At 39.1% G+C, this 18,902-nt stretch overlaps 1 long non-coding RNA gene across 1 annotated transcript; it reads left to right on the forward strand.

Moving 5' to 3' along the window:
- Nucleotides 1–358: 358 nt before the first annotated feature.
- LOC137308147 (uncharacterized) lies at nucleotides 359–18,308 on the forward strand. The gene is made up of 5 exons (XR_010959426.1): nucleotides 359–686; nucleotides 4,726–4,821; nucleotides 11,697–11,977; nucleotides 16,430–16,469; nucleotides 16,931–18,308. It is a non-coding gene; the product is annotated as an uncharacterized lncRNA (long non-coding RNA).
- Nucleotides 18,309–18,902: the final 594 nt, after the last annotated feature.

An 18,902-nucleotide genomic window follows, 5' to 3' on the forward strand; every position in this document is an offset into this window, starting at 1 on the left:
TTATACCGATCACAGCACAGAAATGGTCCTTTCCGGATTTAACAATTTAACTGCTGTATCTTCAGAATATTTACTATGATAAATGTAACTGGGGAAAGACAGTGCTCATTCCACAAGTGACTGAGGTGGTTGATGCTCAGCGACAGCTGAATTCGGCGGTTAAATGGTTAATGTCCTCACTTTCAGAAACAGCCTCTCCTCAGCTCACTGACGAAACACTGTCTTTTGGCCCCAGGTTTGAAAGCGCAAACATCAGAAAATCGATGGGACTTTGAGCAAACAATGTCCCTGATGCAAATGTAACAATTTATTTCTAACCAAGTATCTATTTTTACTGAACCTCCCTGGAAAAAGAAGAGAAGAAGTAAAATGTATAACTGACTTTGTTCGCAATTGGCAGCGAATCGTCAAACCGGTTCGATTAGATTCCACCAGAAAGGCCGCTCCCTGTTCTGAAAAAAAATGAGGAATGTTTGTGTTGAAATCCATCCTGATGTCTGGCAGCAGCTTTCACAGAAGGCGGAGCTCTGAATCTCACATAACAAGGATCAGATCAAATTCCCAAGTTGTGAACTGCTAAAATAAAGCAAGGAACTTGTACTCGATTGGTTTCAATGAAATAACAAGGATATAATTTGCAAAATCTGCACGGAGAGTGAGAGACGGAAAATCCTCGCAGGATCAAGGTAAGGTTCATGTTGTGTCAATTTGTTTTATGAATTAACTTTTTCTGCCCCTTCCTCCTTTCGAAAGCCGATTTCCCGCGGTCTGATATGTTCCCCAGCGTATGGAGCTCTCTTGCTCGCGGACGGAACAATTCACAAATTGTTCGCTGAGACACGAACTGAAGGTCGGCTATTTTATACCGGGAATTTCAGGGCTTATCCCTTCATGGGCCCCACCAATCTCCCCACAGAAACATTTTAAAGCGGTTACAGGACAGAAAGCAGGAACACGAACTCTGGAGATTTACACAACCGTAGTCCAGCGGTGCCTCCTCCCCAACTTAGAAATTGATATTCAGTAAACAGGGGTGAGAAACTGACCTTTCTCACTCTATATGCATTCATTTGTAACTGTGACACTGGCTTTGTTTACTCACTGAATCGTTTTCTGCACGGTACACTTTTATTTAACTGACCAAAAACTGATGGAACATTCAGTTCAACTCAGTAAAGTTTTAACACAGTCGCAATGGCCGATTCTCGCGCTCTACCGGGCACCTGGAAAATCAGCCTATTACAACTACGAGCAGGTCGGAGGATCCATCACTAATCTTTATATAAAAAGTAACCACTGAAATTACCAACAGGTGGGAGGGACCATCACTAATCTTCAGAGAAAGATTAATACTGAATTACAAACAGATAGGAGAGTCCATCACTAATCATTATATAAAAAGTAACCACTGAATTCCAAACAGGTGGCAGGGTCCATCACTCACCTTTATATAAAAAGTAACTACTGAAATTACCAACAGGTGGGAGGGACCATCATTAATCTTTATACAAAGAGAAACACTTGAAATTACGAACAGGTAAGAGGGTCCATCACTAATCTTTGTATGTAAAGTAACTCCTGAAATTGCCAACAGGGAGGTGTGTGGATCACTTATCTTTATTTGAAAAATAACTATTATATTACAAAAGGTAGGAGGTTGCATCGCTAATCATCGTTTAAAATGTAATTACTGAAATTACCAACAGGTAGGAGGGTCCATCACTAATATTTACATAAAACGTAATTACTTTAATTACCAACAGGTCGGTGGGTCCATCACTAATCTTTTTAAAGAAAATAACTAATGAAATTACGAGCAGGAGGAGGGTCCATCACTAATCTTTATATAAAAAGTAAGCATTCAAATTACCAACAGTGAGGATGGTCCTTCAATAATCTTTATATAAAAAGTAACGACTGAATTACAAACAGCAAGGAGGGTCCATCGCTAATCTTTATAGAACAGTCACTCTTGAATTACAAACAGGGAGGAGGGTCCATCACTAATCTTCAGATAAAAAGTAACTACAGAAATTACCAACAGGTAGGAGCGTCCATCACTACTCTTTATATATAAAGTAACTCCTGCAATTACGGAGAGGGAGATTTGTCCATCACTTGTCTTTATTTAAAAAGTAATTATTGAATTACAAATAGGTCGGAGGGTGCATCGCTAATCTTCTTTTAAAAAGTAATTACTGAAATTACCAACAGGTAGGACAGTCCATCACTAATCTTTAACTAAAAAGTAACGACTGAATTACAAACAGGAAGAAGAGTCCATCGATAATCTTTATATGAAAAGTAACTAATGAAATCACCAACAGGTAGGAGGGTCCATCACTAATCTTTATATATCAAGTAACTACTGAATTACAAACAGCAAGGAGGTTCCATCGCTAATCTTTAATGAAAATTAACTGCTGAAATACAAACAGCTACCACGGTCCATCAATAATCTTTATATAAAAAGTAATGACTGAAATTACCTACATGTAGCAGTGTCCTTCAATAATCTTTACATGAAAAGTAACTACTGAACTAGAAACATGTTGGAGGGTGCATCACTAATCTTTGTATAAAAAGTAACTACTGAAATTACAAATGTGTTGGAGGGTCCATCACAAATCTTTATTTAAAAAGTAACTACAGTAATTACCACCCGGTAGGAAGGTCCATCACTAATCTTTATGTAAAAATAACTACTGAATTACAAACAGGTAGGAGGGTCCATCACTAATCTTCAGACAAAAAGTAACTACAGAAATTACCAACAGGTAGGAGGGTCCATCACTAATATTTATATAAAAAGTAACCATTCAAATTACCAACAGGTTTGAGGGCCCGATCTCTCGTCTTTATATGTAAAAGCAAGTAACTGCTCAAATGAATCTTTGATGTGGAGATGCCGGTGATGGACTGGGGTGGACAAATGTAAGGAATCTTACAACACCAGGTTATAGTCCAACAAATTTATTTTAAAATCACAAGCTTTCGGAGATTATCTCCTTCGTCAGATGAATGAATGAAAAGGTTCTCAAATCGCATATCTTATACTATATTGGGACAGCATCACACCAATCAAAAGGTGTCGTTGTTATTCAAACAGGCCAGTCACGGAGAACAGCACGTCCCATTACACTCGATATACATTGTGTCTATTACACAGGCAGGCAGAAAGAAACTCAAAATGGCAGAGAGAGAGAGAGAGAGAGAATTTTAAAAAACATATAAATTTTTCCCCCTTTTTGCTGGTGGGGTTACGTGTAGCGTGACATGAACCCAAGATCCCGGCCTCACGCTACACGTAACCCCACCAGCAAAAAGGGGGAAAAAATTTATATGTTTTTCAAAATTCTCTCTCTCTGCCATTTTGAGTTTCTTTCTGCCTGCCTGTGTAATAGACACAATGTATATCGAGTGTACTGGGACGTGCTGTTCTCCGTGACTGGCCTGTTTGAATAACGACGACACCTTTTGATTGGTGTGATGCTGTCCCAACATAGTATAAGATATGCGATTTGAGAACCTTTTCATTCATTCATCTGACGAAGGAGATAATCTCCGAAAACTTGTGATTTTAAAATAAATTTGTTGGACTATAACCTGGTGTTGTAAGATTCCTTACAAATGAATCTTGTGTTTGATTACACTAATGTAATTAGTGTAGGTGTAAATTTAAATTTTTGTTGCTGTTGTCCGTTTAAAGCACTAGTGTGAGCGTGACTGAAACAACAGATAACTGCATCTTACAAGGTCTCAAACTTGGTTGTACATTTATGGTAGAGAATAACCGACATGAACCGCTTTTACATTCAAACAGTGTGGAAAGGAAAGCACCGGTACTGATAGTTTGATTGGTTGCTCTTGCATTTGCGCACACATACAGAAAGGCGCACACAAAATGGAGAATTATGATTATAAAACAGCCGTCAAATCTTCAACTTAGAAATTTGTGGTGTTTTCTGAGATTGTACGACCCCAAAAGATAACGCAAAGATAAATGTGCAGCATCTGTTTACAGTTACACGATTCATAATATTATACATTAGTGTTGATATTATTGAACGGAAATTCCTCACCTCCTACAGTGCTCATTAGTCAGGTGCTGATACCATGAGAGATATGGTAAATATATTCAAATAGAAGCACCAACCAAAACACAACTCCATGAACACACGGACAATGTCACTGTCCATAGAGAGCAGAAAAATCACACCCAGCTCCAAACTCTGTATGTAGATAGATATCAGGTTCATAAAATACCGGAATTTAATATCAAAACTCAACACATTAAAAATATTAAAAATAAATCTGTGAATAAAATAATACAACAGCGCCAGACTGGGTAACACCGAGTGAAGGATCATTTAATTCATCACCTCGCTCCATATTGCCCTCCAGAATATTCACTACCTCAGGAATAAGTCTGGTGTTGGCCTGCACGGTGAGTAAACCTGACCAATTGGTGCTCCCAGTGCAGAATCTCGGCCGGCTACAACTGGGTTGTGAAGATCAGCGGGTCTCATTGGGTTTCACTGGGCAGCTGTCTTTGCCGCACCTCATGTGGAGAGTTGATCCTTACAGTCGGGAAATGCTAGATTCCAGAGCGAACAGCTGTTGTACTGATGGGGGAGGAGGGACTTGATATCGCGACAAGGCGACGTTTTATCCTTCTCATTTCAATATTTCACTCTAACCCTCCTATTAATATATTTATTACAGAGCATCAGAATCTTGGAACGCCTGTCACCTCCATGGCTGAAGGACCAAACAGGGGAGAAGACCCAACATCTTCAACAAGAATGAGAATAGACACCGGTAGGTTCAGAACAACCTTTAAAATATCAATTGTGTCCTGATAAAGGGTCCAGCTCACGAACAAGAACCTGCAGCTCACACAAGAAGAGAAAACCGAGCAGATACTTTGTGGATAGAGAGAAGTGAGTGAACATCTAGTGGGGCAGTGCAGTCACAGGTAGAGGGACATCAGTACTGGAACTGTCCGGTAGATAACTGGTGCTAGGGACTGCAAGGTGGATAGAGACAGTGACTCAGGCTGGCCTTCCTGATTAATAGTGTGACACCAGGGAGTAGGGGGACACCCCGAGTGGCGCAGGTGTGACAGGCAGGTTAGGCACAGGGATAGGAGCGCGATAGTGTTGCGAGATTCTATAGTCAGGCGAGTAAACAGACTGTTCTGCAGCCCTGAGCAGGTCCCAATTGGTAAGTTGCCTTCCTGGTATCAGAGCGAAGAACTTCCTGGAACAGGTTGTACACTCTCTGGGAAGGAAAGGAGAGAGGTAAATAGTCATGGCCGGAACGAATAACAAGGAAAGGGCTCCGTTTATAGAATGAATATTAACTCCGGAGCCCAAGACTGAACAACAAGGCCTGAAGGTGGTGATCTCTGGATTGTTTTGCGCTGGGCTGCTGAAGGAGGACAATATGAGGCAGGTCAATGTCCGGCTGCAGGGCTGGAGCAGGAGGGAAGGGTTCATGTTCTTGGGACACTAGGGTGAGTTGAGGAAGACGGGAAGGGACGGTTACGATCTGAACCGACAAACAACAATAGGGTGAGTTAAGGACGAAGGGAACGGATATATAAACCCATAATTTATCGACATTGTCCGATTAACAGTGTATTTAATGATAAATGAACCTACCATTTACACACACTGTTCATTTAACAGTGTATTTAATGATATATGAACCCACCATTTAACCAGACTGTCCATTTAACAGTGATTTAATGATATATCAGCGAACCATTGACACACACTGTCCATTTAACAGTGTATTTAATGATATATAAACCCACCATTTACACACACTGTCCATTTAACAATGTATTTAATAATATATAAACCCACCATTTACCCACACTGTCCATTTAACAGTGTATTTAATGATATATAAACACACCATTTACCCACACTGTCCATTTAACAGTGATTTAATGATATATAAACCCACCATTTACCCACACTGTCCATTTAACAGTGTATTTAATGATATATAAACCCACCATTTATCCACACTGTACATTTAACAGTGTATTTAATGATATATAAACACACCATTTACCCACACTGTCCATTTAACAGTGATTTAATGATATATAAACCCACCATTTACCCGCACTGTCCATTTAACAATGTATCTAATGATATATAAACCTACCATTTACACACACTGTCCATTTAACAGTGTATTTAATGATATATGAACCCACCATTTGCACACACTGTCCATTTAACAGTGTATTTAATGATATATTAAACCTCCATTTACACACACTGTCCATTTAAAAGTGTATTTAATGCTAAATGAAGGCAGCATTTACACACACTGTCCATTTAAAAGTGTATTTAATGATAAATGAACCCAGCATTTACACACACTGTCCATTTAACAGTGTATTTAAAGATATATGAACCCACCATTTACCAACATTGAACATTTAACAGTGTACTTAATGATATATAAACCAACCATTTACAAACACTGTCCATATTACTGTTTATTTTCTGATATATAAACCTACCATTTACACACACAGTCCATTTAACAGTGTGTTCATGATATATAAACCCACCTTTTAACCAGACTGTCAATTTAACAGTGTATTTAATGATATATAAACCCACCATTTGCACACACTGTCCTTTTAACAGTGTATTTAATGATATATGAACCCAACATTTAACCAGAATGTCCATTTAAAATTGTATTTAATGACCGATGAACCCAACATTTAATCACACTGTCCATTTAGCAGTTTATTTAATGATATATAAACCCATCATTTACCCACACTGTCCATTTAATAGTGTATTTAAGGATATTTAAACCATGATTTACCCACACTGTCCATTTAATAGTGTATTTTATGATATATAAACCCATCGATTACACACACTGTACATTTAACAGTGTATTTGATGATATATAAATCCATCATTTACCCACACTGTCCATTTAACAGTGTATCTAATGATATTTAAACCATCATTTACCCACACTGTCCATTTAACATGTATTTAATGATATATAAACCCACCATTTACCCACACTGTCCACTTAACAGTGTATTTAATGATATATAAACCAACCATTTAACCACACTGTCCATTTAACAGTGTATTTAATGATTTATAAAGTGTCCATTTACCTGCACTGTCCATTAAAAAGTGTATTTCATGATATCTTAACCCACATTTATACACACTGTCCATTTAAAGGTGTATTTATTGGTATAGAAAGCCACCATTTACCTGCACTGTCCATTTAACATTGCATTTAATGAAATATAATCAAATATTTATCCACACTGTCCATTTAACAGTGTATTTCATGATATATGTGCCAACATTTAACCAGACTGTCCATTTAACAGTGTATTTAATGAGATATAAACCTAACATTAACACACACTGTCCATTTAACAGTGTATTTAATGATAAATAAACACACAATCTGTTGACATTGTCCATTTAACAGTGTATTTAATGAGATATAAACCAACCATTACCCACACTGCCATTAAACAGTGTATTTAATGATATATAAACCCACCATTTACCCACACGGTCCATTTAACAGTGTATTTAATGATCTGTAAACTTACCATTTACAAACACTGTCCATTTAACAGTGTCTTTAATGATATATGAACCGACCATTAAACGAGACTGTCCATTTAATAGTATATTTAATGATATATAAACCCAACATCTACTCGCACTGTCCATTTATCAGTGTATTTAATCATATATGAACCCACCAATTACCCGCACTGTCCATTTAACAGTGTATTTAATGACATATGAACCCACCATTTAAACAGACAGTCCATTTAACAGTGTATTTAATGATATATAAACCCACCATTTACCCACACTTTCCATTTAACAGTGTATTTAATGACATATGAACCCACCATTTAACCAGACAGTCCATTTAACAGTGTATTTAATGATATGTAAACCCACCATATACACACACTGTCCATTTAACAGTGCATTTACTGATATATAAAACCACCATTTACCCACACTGTCCAGTTAACAGTGTATTTAATGATAAATAAACCCACAATCTATTGACATTGTCCATTTAACAAGTGCTTTTAAAGATATATGAACCCCACATTTACCCACACTGTACATTTAACAGTGTATTTACTGATATATAAATCCACCATTTTGTCGCACTGCCCATTTAACGTGTATTTAATGATATAGGAACACACCATTTACACACACTGTCCATTTAACATTGTATTTAATGATATATAAACCTACCATTTACCCACACTGTCCATTTAACAGTGTATTTAATGATATATGAATACTCCATTTAACCAGACTGTCCATTTAACATTGTATTTAATGATATATAAACCCACCATTTACCCACACTGTCCATTTAACATTGTATTTAATGATAAATAAACCCACAATCTATTGACATTGTCCATTTAACAGTGTATGTAAAGATATATGAACCCAACATTTACCAACACTGTACATTAAACAGTGTATTTAATGATATATGAACCCACCCTTTACCCGCACTCAAAAATTTAACAGTGTATTTCATGATTTATAAAGTGTCCATTTACCCGCATTGTCAATTCAACAGTGTATGTAATGATATATGAAATCAACATTTAACCAGACCGTCCATAAAACAGTGTATTTAATGATATATAAAAATACCATTTACACACACTATCCATTTAAAAGTGTATTTAATGATATATAAACCCAACATTTACCCACACTGTCCAATTAACAGTGTATTTAATGATATATAAACCCACAATTTATCGACATTGTCCATTGAACAGTGTATTTAATGTTACATGAACACACATTTTAACAACGCTGTCCATTTATCAGTGCATTTAATGATGTATGAACCCAACATTGAACCAGACTGACCATTCAACAGTGTAAGTATTGATATATCAATAAACCAATAACACACACTGTCCATTTAACACTGTATTTAATGATATATACACCCACCATTGAACGCACTGACCATTTAACAGTGTAATTAATGATATATAAAGTGTCCATTTACCTGCACTGTCCATTTAACTGTGTATTTAATGATATATGAACCCAACATTTACCCATTCTGTCCATTTAACAATGTATTTAATGAAATATAAATCAACCATTTACACACACTGTCCATTTAACAGTGTACTTAATGATATACGAACCCAACATTTACCCACACTGTCCATTTAAAATCTATTCAATGATATATAAACCCACCATTTAACCAGACTGTCCATTTAACAGTGTATTTAATGATATAGAAACCCACCATTTACACACACTGTCCATTTAACAGTGCATTTAATGATATATGAACCAACCATTCAACCACACTGTCCATTTAACATGTATTAAATGATATATTAAACCACCATTTACACACACTGTCCATTTAACGGTGTATTTAATGAAATATGAACCCACCATTTACCCACACTGTCCATTTAACATTGTATTAATGATAAATAAACCCACAATCAATTGACATTGTCCATTTAACAGTGTATTTAATGATATATAAACCCACCATTGACACGCACTGACCATTTAACAGTGAATTTAATGATATATAAACCCAACATTTACCCACACTGTCCATTTAAAAGTGTATTTAATGATATATTAACCCACAAGTTATCGACATTTGTCCATTAACCAGTGTATTTAATTATATATGAACCCAACATTTAACCAGACTGTCCATTTAACAGTGTATTTAATGAAATATAAATCAACCATTTACACACACTGTCCATTTCACAGTGTATTTAATGATACATGAACCCACCATTGACCCGCATTGACGATTTAACAGTGTATTTAGTGATTTATAGAGTGTCCATTTACCCGCACTGTCCATTTAACAGTGTATTTAATGATATATGAACGTACCATTTACACTCACTGTCCATTTACCAGTGTATTTAATGATACATGAACCCACTATTTAACCAGACTGTCCATTTAACAGTGTATTTAATGAAATATAAACCAACCATTTAACCACACTGTCCATTTAACAGTGTATTTAATGATATATAAACCCACCAATAACACACACTGTCCATTTAACGATGTATTTAATGATATATAAACCGACCATTTAAAAACACTGTCCATTTAACAATGTATTTAATTATATATGAACCAACAATTTAACGAGACTGTCCTTTTAACAGTGTATTTAATGATATGTGAACACAGCATCTCCTCGTAATTTCCATTTAACAGTGTATGTAATGATATATAAACCCACCATTTACCCACACTGTCCATTTAACAGTGTAATTATTGATATATAAACCCACCAATAACACACTCTTTCCATTTAAAAGTGTATATCATGATATATGAACCCACCAATTACACACACTGTCCATTTAACAATGTATTTAATGATAAATAAACCAACAATCTATTGACATTGTCCATTTAACAGTGTATGTCCAATTAACAGTTGATTTAATGATATGTAACCCACCATTTACACACACTGTCCGCTTAACAGTGTATTTAATGATTTATAAAGTGTCCATTTACCCGCACTGTCAATTTAGCAGTGTATTTAATGATATATGAACTCAACATTTAACCAGACCGTCCATATAACAGTGTATTTAATGATATATAAACATACCATTTACACACACTGTCCATTTATAAGTGTATTTAATGATATATGAACCCACCATTTCACCAGACTGTCCATTTAACAGTGTATTTAATGATATATAAACCCACCATTTACACACACTGTCCATTTAACACTGTTTTTAATGATATATGAACCAACCATTCAACCACACTGTCCATTTAACATGTATTTAATGATATATAAACCCACCATTTACCCACACTGTCCATTTAACATTGTATTTAATGATAAATAAACCCACAATTTATCGCCATTGTCCATTTAACAGTGTATTTAATGGTATATGAACACACATTTTAACAACACTGTCCATTTAACAGTGTATTTAATGATATATGAACCCACCATTTAACCAGACTGTCCATTTAACAGTGTATTTAATGATATATGAACCCACCATTTGTTCGCACTGTCCATTTAATAGTGTATTTAATGATATATGTACCATCCAATTAACCACACTGTCCATTTAGCAGTGTATTCAATGATATTTCAACCCAAAATTTACCCACACTGTCCATTTAAAGGTCTATTTCATGACATATAAACCCACCATTTAACCAGACTGTCCGTTTAACAGTGTATTTAATGATTTATAAAGTGTCCATTTAACCGCACTGTCCATTTAACAGAGTATTTAATGGTATATAAACCCATCATTTACCCACACTGTTCATTTAACAGTGTATTTAATGAAATATAAACACATCATTTACCCATACTGTCCATTCCCCCAGTGATTGAGCTGATTGATGCTTAGACATAGTTTAATTAGGCGGTATAACGGTTAATATCCTCACTTTCAAAAACAGCCTCTCCTCAGCTCACTGACGAAACACTGGCTCTTGGCCGCAGGTTTGAAAGCGCCAAAATCAGAAAATTGATGGGACTCAAGTAAACAATGTCCCTGATGCAAATGTAGCAATTTATTTCTAAACAAGTATCTATTTTGCTGAAATTCCCAGGAACAAGAAGAGAAAAAGAACATTTCGAACCAACTTTGTTCACAATTTCTGAAACAAATGAGGAATGTCTGTGTTGAAATCCATCCTGATGTCTGGCAGCAGCTTTCACAATGGGCGGTGCTCTGAGTCTCACATAACAAGGATCGGATCAAATTCCCAAGTTGTGAACTGCTGAAATGAAGCAAAGAACTTGTACTCGATTGATTACAATGAAATAACAAGGATATAATTGGCAAAATCTACACGGACATTGAGAGACGGAAAATCCTTGCGGGATCAAGGTAAGCTTAATGTAGTGTCAATTTGTTTTATTAATTAAATTTTCTGCCCCTTCCTCATTTGTAAAGCCGATTTCCTGCGGTCAGATATGTTCCCCGGCGTACGGAACTCTCTATTCCTCGCGGACGGAACAATTCACTGATTTTTCGCTCAGACACTGACTGAAGTCCGGCTATTTTACACTGGGAATTTCAGGGCTTCTCCCTTCATGGTCCCCACCAAACTCCCCCAGACACAATTTAACGCGGTTCTGGGAAAGAAAGCAGGAACACGAACTCTGGAGATTTGCACCATCCTCGTCCAGCGGTACCTCCTCCCCATGTTAGAATTTGAAATTCGGTAAACAGGGGAGGGAAACTGTCCTTTCTCACTCTTTAAGCATTGATGTGTAACTGCAATACTTGCTCTTTTTACTCACTCAACCGTTTTGTGCCCGGTACACTTTTATTGAACTGATCAAAGACTGATCGAACACACAGTTCAGCTCAGTAAAGGGTTAACTCTTTCGCAATGGCCGATTATCGCTCTCTGCCTGACACCTGGAAAATCAGCATATGGTTCCCCGAGGGGTCGGAATGAACGCGATCCAATGACAGGATAGGAGCAACATCGGAGACAAAACGTATTCCTGATTAATTATAATCAATTAGTTTGATTCCAATTAATAGGAGAATGGAGCAGGGACGTCTGTTGTTGCTAAAATATGTTAGCGAGGGTGTTATTTGTTAAACTGGCTCAACTGAAGAAAGGCCGTTCCCTTCAGATAGAAACAAACTTCACGAATGTTTTAAAGGGATACCGGTTCAGGGCGGAAAACATCTTTCACACAGATGGGTGGTTTCTGATCGTTAATCATGGTAATTTGAGTAGTTACTTTTAATATCAACAGGGAGGAGGGCCACAGCACTGAGTGGAATAAATGAAACTTTTGCAGCAGGAACAGAAGATTTATGAAATAGTGAAAAGTTATGAGCAGGAAAACGGAATGAGGTTTTGAAGAAGTAACTCGATATTAAAAATTGAAAACGTGAACGGGTCAACATTCCAATGAATTTGAGTTCAGATTGTGTGTTATCTGTGAATCTACAAAATATTCAAAACACGTTTGGAAAGTCAGAATCATGAGAGATGTGATCTAGTATCTATAAGTCAGGGCCTGGGTTTTCATAGAACACAGTGAAATGTTCCTGGTTATCACATTTTGAGGAGAGAGGACGCCAGTATGAATAAATGGTTCCATGACAGAGGTGGAAAAACATCAACAAACTTTCAGGGCCCCAGCACTAATTTTAATATAAACAGTAACGACTGAAATTACCAACAGGTAGGAGTGTCAATCACTAATCTCCGGTCCCCATTGGAGGGCGGCGGTTTCGCCAATTTGAGCAGCTGGTTGGACGGATGTGGCGATGGCGACCACGCCTTCCCACAATCCAGCACGCGGAGAAAATCCCCTCTCGAACCACAGCTCTGGCCGCGCTGCACTCTGGGAGATGGCGTCACATGACCACGTGACTCCTCAACCTTTCGCTCGGCTGCGGGGCAGCATGCGGAGCCCAGCTGGTCCCAGCGGTGGATACGTTGAGCTTGCATCGACGTAGCGAACTTACTTCTGGGAAAGGACAAAATGTCGGATGCGGAGTGGGCGTGGCAGCAGCGTTGGAGGCGGCCATGTTGGGTCATCATTGTCTTACGCGGCGAGGTCACTTCCTGTGAGTCGCACCGAGGCCAGAGCTCCTGCCCCCTCTCCCTTTCTGCAAACCTCCATTGTGCTCAATGTCTCGGGGTCGCTTTGCTTCTCTCACAGGAGGTGATTAAGAATAATGTTAAAGAGCTTCAAAAGGGTTTAAAAGGAGACTAATGTTATAAAGGGGGTTAAAAAGAGGGTTAAACGGGGTTCAATAAGTTACTGGTTGAAATGGTATTAAAGAGGTTAAAAAGAGGGCTAAATAAGTTAAATGGTTAAAAAGGGGGTTAAACTTTTAAAAAGGGGTTGGAGGAAAAAAAGTGGTTCAAGAGCTTAAAATGTTTAAAAAGGACAGTTGGAAGCAGTTCAAGGAGGTTAAATAGTTAAACGGGCGGTAAATGTGTTTAAAAGGGGTTAGGAGAGAGACTGTGAGCTCGGTGAGAAAGAGATGGGTTTCAAAAACAACCACATTGGGAGAGTTTGGAGAAAGACAGTCTCTCAAAAAAATGGGTTTAAAAAGGGGCCAAATGACTTAAATAGTAGGGTTTAAAAATGAGATTTAAAAGGGATTAAAAGGGGTTTAATGAAGTTTCAAATGATAAGTTAAAGTGGATTTAATAAGGGGGGATAAAATTGGTATAAAAAGGAGGTTTAAATAGAGGGTTCAGGGGGCCGATTGAACCTTGTCTTATTTGCGATTCGATATATTAATTCTGGACCAGTGTGCGATGCTCATTTTCTCTCGTGCTCTGTCTGAGTTTGTGTCACACCTTTACTGTGTTTCTGTTTAATTCTCTCCCCCTCTGTCTCTCCAACTCTCTCATCTATCCCGCTCTATTTCTCACCACTTCTTGCACTGTGTGCCTCTCTCTTTCCCTCTCACTTTGGTACGGTCTTTCCCCTCACTCTTTGCCGAGGAGGGAATGCCATCGCCTGGTCCATTCCCACCTATCCAGTCATCGTCCGAGAATCAACTGCAATGGCTTCTCTTCCCTCTCCCGCACCTTTACCCCCGGAATCCCCCCTTGCTCTCTCCTTGGCCCCCGCCTATTTCTCCTCTACATGCTGCGCCTCACCGAGATCATCCGAAAACACAACGTCAGGTTCCAGACGGACTGTGGCGATCCAGCGCTCGTCGGGATGTCGCTTTTTGATCCTTCGATGTCGGCTGTTCCTCTCATTGTGAAGTAGACGTCACCCAGCGCTGGATTGTTCACACTCGAATATTGAACGTTAGCTCGGATCAGACCGTCATGAGACAGCTTAGTTTCACACCACTGATGATGTGTTGTTGAAAAAGCAATCCTGCTCAGTCCGGGAGGAACCAGTTAAGGCTGCTGACGAGACCCAGCTCCACATCCCCACCACCTCTCCCGACCCGTCCACTGCCTCGAATTTGTCAGGCTGCTTCTCCGTCATCCAGTATTGGATGAAAATAAATTTCCTCTAATTAAACGTTGGGAAAACCGAAGCCGTTGTGTTCGGTCCCTGCCACGAACTCCATTCCCTCGACACTGACTCCATCCCTCTCCCTGGCCAATGTGTGAGGCTGAACCACACCGTTCACAACCTTAGCACCCTATTTGACTCTGAGATGAACTTCTGACCCCATATCCTCTCCGTCACCAAGACCGCCAACTTCCACCTCCTTAACATCGCCCATCTCAACCCCTGTCTCAGCTCATCTGCTGCTGAAACCATCATCCATGCCTTTGTTACCTCCAGACTCAACTACTTCAATGCTCTCCCGGCCGGCCTCCACCCTTGCACCCTCTGCAAACTTGAGCTCATCCAAAACTCTGTTGCCGTAATTCTCACTCGAATCAAGTCCCGTTTTCCCATCACCCCTCTGTGTTCGCTGATGGACATTCGCTCCCGATTCAGCAACCCCTCATTTTTAAATTTTCATTCTTGTCTTCAAATCCATTTACGGCTTCGACCCACCTTATCTCTGTAACCTCCACCAGCCAGACAACCCTTCGAGATCTCTGCGCCCTTCCAATTCTGGCCTCTTGCCTTCCCCCGCTTTGCATCGCCCCACCAAGGCGGCCATGCCTTCAGCTGCCTGACCTCTGAAGTGCCCTCGCTAAACCTTTCAGCCTCTCATCCTTCCTTTCCCCCTTTAAAACGCTCCTTTAAACTTACCTCTTCACGATTAATTTGGTTACTTGTCCTAATATTTCCTTCGGCGGCTCGGTGTCAAATTTTGTTTGATAATCGCTCCTGTGAAAGGCATTAGGACGTTTAACAACGTTGAAGGCGCTGTATAAATGGGAGTTATTGTTGTTAATATTCACCTATGTCCCTGTCAGGGTTTTAATATTGCTGATATCAGCGGGAGTGTTTTACAGTTCACAGGGTGTCTCTGGCCGTGGACAATGAAGTACAGAGTGTCTCAGTGACAGTTTTAATATTAACCTCTGTAATCTATCGGTGTGTTAATGTTCATGAGTCATTGGGATTATGTTCGTGTTTACAGGAAGTCTCTGGCAGTGTTTTGGTTGGTACAGGGTGTCTGTTCATCAACGGTAATATTTGCAGGATGCGTCTGTCAGTTTGTTAACACATCCTGGCAATGTATTAGTATGGAAATATGTCAGTATTTTCGTGCTTGCTGCGTGTATCTGTGAGACTTGTTAATCTTTACAGGGTTTTTCCTTGAATCTGTTAATGTTTACAATATTTCTGTGATTATATTAATATTTACAGGTCTTTCAGTGAGTATGTTATTATTTACAACCTGTTTCTGTGAATCTGTTCTTTACAGGTTGTATCTGTGAGACGGTTATGATTTACAGGAAGTTTCTGTGAGTGCATTAATGCTTATAAGGTCTTTCTGTGACACTGTTGATATTTACAGGGTGCTTCTGTGGGACAGTTAATATTTTTAGGGTGTTTCTTTGAAACTGTTAATGTTTACAAGTGGTTTCTGTGAGTCTGTTAATATTTACAGGGTGTTTCTGAGAATGTTAATAATTATATGGTTTTTCTGTGAAACTTTTAATGATTACATGTTGTTTCTGTTAATGTTAATATTTACAGGGTGTTTCTGTGAGACGGGATTTATTTACAGGGCCATTCTGTGCGACTGTGAAAGTTTACAGCGTGTTTCCTTGAGTCTGTTAATGTTTACCGGGTGTTTCTTGTAAATGTTCACTTGTTGTCTATTTAAGTTGGCTGATATTCAAAGGAGTCTTCCGTCATGTAACTGAACATTTAATTGATAATTTCCTTCAATAATTTAAAACACCTTCCAACGATTGGCCAGACCCACAATGTCTCGACAGGAAGCAGTAGTGAACTTCCCGGCCCCATTCAAGAGCCACCGCAGGGACCTCAGAGGTTGTGATCGTCCGCAAACCTCCATTCAAATTGGGAACCGATGATCGCATTTTGGACTGGTTCAGTGTCACAGCCGATTGACCCCAATATCTCGATATCACAGAACACCGGGGCGGAGCGGGTCGGACAGAATATTAAAGAGGATTGAGTTCTGATGCTGGGAATTGTTCTGTTCTGCTCATCATTTAATGATTTTAACAACTAGAGAAAAGGGATATTTAAGCATTTTCTTCAACTGCTCTCTGAATTTAGTCTGGGTCACAGCATAAATACAAGTGTTTGTGCAGCAACTCAGGAGCTGGAGCATGAATCCCAGTTCCATTAGAGCGATAGGCGGAATTACAGTCGCACCGACGAAATCCAACACCCGCATCCATATAGAATACAACATAAACATCGCCCATAACAGAATGAAATTCCCCGAGATGACGAACAGTAAAATAATGGACTTCCTTCGACTCGTAATTTCTGGGTCACTGGGACTCTCTTCACTGCTGTGGTCCCGGAGTCTCCTGCGGGCTCTGTTGGCCACTACAATGTGTCTGACGATTACAACATTGAGCAGCAGAATCAGAACAAATGGGACCCCCGGGGTTAGAATATAATGACTGAGTTCGATTGCTCCCCACACCCGGGAATATTGAACACGACCGTCTACAGCACAAAACCAGGGAAGGTTGCCAAGAGTATACCCACGCGATAACATAAAGTACCAGGTGGTGTCCTTCAAACAGCTCAGCACAGTCACTGTTCCCAGAACCACAGCCGCCGTTTTCTCGGTGCAATATTTAGTTTTCAGTTTCTGGCAACAAATGGCCACAAATCGATCAAAGGTGAAAGTGACGGTGAACCAGACAGAACAGTCTGTCGCTGCATAAAGCAGGACGGCGTGGATATTACACACGCGGATGTCGTACAGGAAAATAAATTGTTCGAAATAAACAGTCGGAATCTGTCTCAATATCAGATCGATGAAAACGACCAGTAGATCCACCGCTGCCATGGCCACCAGGTAGCGAGTGACACATTTGGAGAGACCGCACTTTCCTTGGGATAGGATCACAATCGTCACTAAGTTAACTGTAAGGAAGGGAAATAAACAGGGAAATTATACATCAGGCTGGGAGCAAAAGCAGCAGTTTGATGGAGTTCGGGGTGAAATTTGCTGCTTTATTACTGCATCCATTTATGGACCTGATTATTATACTTGTGATACGGCTTTCGACTGGAGACAGAGTTTAAATATAATAATAGTGATTGGACTGGGAAATAGAGAAACAAACAGGGATTTCTGCTGGAATCAGGAGTGGATTGAGAATTAAATAAAAGAACGGGATTAAATTACACATGAAAGATAATAGGTTTCCAATGAATCACATCCCCCTCTAAATATTGGTAGAGCCTTTGATCCACGTGTAAATATTAATACAATCCGTGGTTCCAAAGTAAATATTGTCATAACCTGTGGACCCACTTTTTAATCAAGGGATATGGGGATAAAGCGGGAACAGGGGACTTAGTTGGACGATCAGCGGCGATTATTGTGAATGGCGGAGCAGGCCCGAAGGACCGAATGGCCGACTCTTGCTCCTATTTTCTATGTTTTTGTGTTTCTATGTACCGTCCCTTTAACTCTTGTAGGTAAGGCAACAGATTCTAGGCGCCCCTATAAACATTTGGGAAGTCCATAGATCCAACTTTCAATATTCCTACAGTCTCCGGATCCCGTGTTAATGTGGTATAATACCTGAAACCCCTGAAAATTTGGTACAGTCACTAAGTCCCCCATTAATGTTGATGTTTTCATTCAGTCTCCAGACAAGGGTCGGTGGACAGTGTCAGTATTTCATACAGTAAAATAATCTTAGAGCACACAAGGAGGACACTCGGCCCACCGT

The sequence above is a fragment of the Heptranchias perlo genome, unplaced genomic scaffold (genome assembly GCF_035084215.1).
Source record: "Heptranchias perlo isolate sHepPer1 unplaced genomic scaffold, sHepPer1.hap1 HAP1_SCAFFOLD_122, whole genome shotgun sequence".
In the NCBI taxonomy this organism is placed as follows: domain Eukaryota; kingdom Metazoa; phylum Chordata; class Chondrichthyes; order Hexanchiformes; family Hexanchidae; genus Heptranchias; species Heptranchias perlo.